The following is a 4,205-nucleotide window of genomic DNA, read 5'->3' as shown; positions in this document are numbered from 1 at the left end:
CAAGCCTTGTTGATGCCTTCTATAGGTATTTAATACCTTTCCATCTTGATAAGGTTTCCTTTAGTAGCGTCTTGCTTTGTGGACTTTTACTTATCCACTTGCCTAGGATTTTCCATAAAAGCCCACCTTTCTCTCCTACGGAGCTTTTATTCTTTTCCATGTTTAGCATATTTCTATAGCTAAACAACTTAATGGATCTTTCTGTCCCATCCATTAAGCTTATCCAGAATTTCATCTAGAATTCTTATCATGAAGGCATGGCAACATCTCATTTCTAGGTGTCTCATTCTTATGTTGGAACAAAAAATTAAACCATAGACTAAACAACCCTTGAAATGCCCCATATGTGATTCTACAAACATGTAATTGTGTTAGCATAATAGTTACAATCTATGAAAACCTTGCCATTTCTACAAGACCTATAGGTAATACTTGGCCAAAGGAGATTCCTTATGTAACGTTCATGTGAGCGGTGGTTGCAAGAAAAACAAACAAGTGAAGAGAGAAATAGACCATCCTCTCTCTACTCGGAATGAAGCATCCACTTCTGTAGCTTTAGGACATGAAGCACCCAAGAAAACATGAAGTTAACTTGTCTTCTCTTTACCAGAATTCAACAGTACCATGTTGCATTAGCCCACCATAAATATTATTCCTTTCTAATAATTTGATGTGACAGCCAATTGACCTCTCTAGAACCACATGTTTTAGCTTTAAATACATTGAATTCATTCAAGCCTAACAATCCTTGTGTGGATTTCCATAGCTTAAGCACAAACCAAAATTCATTGATTGAGACCAAACAGCCACTATTGTCAAGAGAAATGGAATCTACTCTTCTTTCTATTCTAATGGCTCTTGGACTAGATGACCAAGCTAACTTCCATTCGAAATTACAACATTAGAAGTTGTCTTTTCCCTTTGGAGATGGATAGATAAAAAATGGCCCAAGAAGTGAAGGACATGATTTTCTAACTTATGAAGATTCCTCTAAGAATTGTCACACGCTTGAACTGGTCACCAAGTTAATTTATTTTATTTGAATTTGGGTTCTAGCTATCTTTGTGAAAGAATTTTCTCTATAGATCATAGTTATCAAATTTGGCAAAACTGCTAAAAACAAAATAGATTTTTTTTTTGTTTAATCTGGGCTCCAACTATCCTTATGAAAGAATTTGGTTTACAACATAGTTACCAAATTCAGACAAACTCGTAAAAAAATTAGAAAAATTTTCAATTTGTTAGATTAAGTGAAACTGGTAAAAAATATTTCGAAAATTTTGCAAAATTATGGGTAAATTTTGATGAGGGATCTCAAGATAGATGAGGCCTGGGCTGGAATGTTGTGTGGATTTGGTTTCTCGTTGTACTCACAAGATCATTTTGTGCTCTATTACATCAGTAAATAATTATTAGGCAAGTTGTTTTTTATACTTTTCATATTCCCTATTGTGATGAGATAAATGCTATACTCCATTTTCTAGTTTATCCTCTTGGTTTGAAAGGAAATTCCCAAATATTGGATCTGCTTACCCTTATTCTCTACTTACACAAGGTTCCTACCCTAATGAGCAATGAGAGAATAATAGCTTCTCTTACACTAATGGGGGAATATTGATTTAAATGAGAGGGACGAATCTGAGGCCAACCTAACTGATCTGTCTAGCCACTCAAATAGCTAGATATGAAATAGTCATAACATAGATCGAGGGAGAAATTTACCTTGAGCTATGTTAAATTCTCTCTTCTCCTTTCTCCATTATGGTAAGGAAAAGAGTGATGTCCTAATCAAATCTATGAAATTTTCTTCTTTACTGTTTCATTTTTCTTAAGAAACATCTATTTTTTCATTACTCTACCAACTAGATTGTGCTTCACGAATCCTTGCTTCTCCATGAATATAAGAATGAGAGAAGTAGTGGAATATAACCCACATTAGATGGTTAGCATAGTTTCTACATTAAATTATGGTGACAACCAATGGTCTTATGCAAAGTAAACATACAATCAATCAAAATCTGAGTACCACCATCACCTTTCTTGGAATGTTGGAAATTGACTCCAGATGAGAAAACAAAATAAATAATGGTTTGATTGGGCTTTAGAAATGTTTCTTATCCATCATTATCTAAGTTCATAATGTACTTAGGACTTGGTCCAAAGACTGATGGTTCCATAGTGCCTAAGGTCTGAATAACCTTCTCCTTAGTCCATGTTGCAAACCTTCTCGTTGCATGATTGATCAAGGTTCGAAGTTCTCTATTTCGTTCTCTTTCCTAGATATACAAGCAAATTACCCAATCAACAACTTGATTTTCCACACCTTTTATGTAGATGAACTAGCAAGTCTTTGTATTTACTTATCTGTGATAGGTCGCTCTTGATTTCAAATATGGCTTACAGTTCTTCCTACTTAAACAATCAATAATGAGTTTTTAGTTTCATTTGAATATAATGTGTTTGAAGGTAATTCATATGATTTCTTTAATCCCACAGATTCATGCTAGAAATTCTACTTGATATCTCTTTTGGCCTAGGAATTGGAATATGATACCTACTATTTTACCCTCACATTTTCTGAATACCTCATCGGGAGTCGCTGGACCTTGGTTTCAATTGTTGTCTCAATAAAATTTATACATTACACATCCCATAATTGGTGTTATTGTTTCCCATTGTTGTTGGTATTCCCCTTAAGAGCCTTAAGTGTGTATCCATCCTTTTACAAGCTTTTTAGTTGGCTATACTATTTCCTTTAAAGTAATCACATCGGTGGTAAGTTTGGTGCATTGAGAAATTTGTGGTGGCATTAAAATTAAGGTAATCTGTAATTTGTGTGATTTTAGTGTTCAATGTTCCTTATTTCCTTTACAAATGAGGCATTTTAATTCTACAATTATTGAAGAGTAATAGCCTCTAATAATGAAATGGTTTAATTATTGTCTTCTCTCTTGTTGGGTTCAATTTGTTGTTAAATCTTTATCAAATGATATAGATGTTGTTTAAGTGAAATTTTGGTACCTTTACGATCATCATGGTTGTAGTTTTATGGTGCTATCATGTTTGTCTTTCTTTTACTACATATTCTTATGAGAATTTTTTTATTAGAGCACTTCAGATTCTGTTTAGTACTCACATTCTGTGATATTTTTCAATTTTAGGGTGTTTGAATTTCTCGTAAGTGGTAGACAACTTCATCCTTTTTGTGTCCTAGCTATTGACTCAAGATTGTTTCTTATTAAAAACGTATTTGTTACACTATAAAAGGTCTTTCCCTTATACTTTTGGTGTCCATTTTCAATATGTTAACTTTACATGGCGTTTTTGACTTCTACTCATACTAGCTATGCATCTTGGTGGAAGCTCAAGTAATTTTTCTCATCATTTGTTCTTTACGATGTGCAATATGTATCTCTACAAAATGTAATATTGATTGAACATTCACATATTGGGTAAAGTTTTCTTATTATCTTGTTGTTGTGGTTGACAACCCTGTTTCGTAGAGAAAGTAGTGTTGAGTAGTTAGTGGAGATCATCAAGGTATGCAATCAATTATGTAGAATTTTTTTTCATTTGGTTGCCATTTTTATATATTTTACTCAGTATATTTTAGTGTTACATGTTCTAGGGACTCCAACGTGAGAGGATATTAAGTGCATGAATCTGAATTATACATAATTTAAATTACCTCAAATTGAAGCACATCCATGGCACAAGGTATTGAAGAGTTTTACTTAATTTCATCTCGAGCATTCATTTTAGGTCATTCATTTTTCCATATTAGAAACAATTATCAACTATAATGAATGCTTAGAAAACTTTATTTGTACACATGTTGGTTTTGCTATCTTTTCTGTCCTTTAGGACATGCCTCTGTCATAATGGTTTGATGTCCATTTGCTCCTACCTTGGTATTTCACAAACACACACCTTTAGAAGTGGTGGATCTTGTATCAAGACTATTCCAATATTCTCCAAACATGTGTTATATTGTTGTAAGTAATGTGGCTTAAATCATAAAGAAACACTGCTATTTTTACCATTTCATCTAATGTTGAGCATGCAACCCTACACAAATCTTTGCATTCAAACGCTTTATCTTCCAACTTATAAACTTGAATGGCCTTGCATGAATTTAAATGTGTATCTCATTTGATTCTAGATTTTGTCTTTTCCACTTACATTCATGACATGAATCCATATTT

The 4,205-nt window shown here is 33.2% G+C and overlaps 1 pseudogene; it reads left to right on the top strand.

Moving 5' to 3' along the window:
• Positions 1-249: 249 nt before the first annotated feature.
• On the top strand, positions 250-1,043 carry LOC149249979 (uncharacterized; annotated as a pseudogene).
• Positions 1,044-4,205: the final 3,162 nt, after the last annotated feature.

This window comes from Pinus tabuliformis, chromosome 7, assembly GCF_031772625.1.
Source record: "Pinus tabuliformis cultivar Carrire ecotype Pingquan chromosome 7, CPIR1, whole genome shotgun sequence".
Taxonomy (NCBI): Eukaryota; Viridiplantae; Streptophyta; class Pinopsida; order Pinales; family Pinaceae; genus Pinus; species Pinus tabuliformis.
The sequence above is the reverse complement of the archived record's forward strand: the minus strand, read 5'-3'. Positions and strand labels throughout refer to the sequence as shown.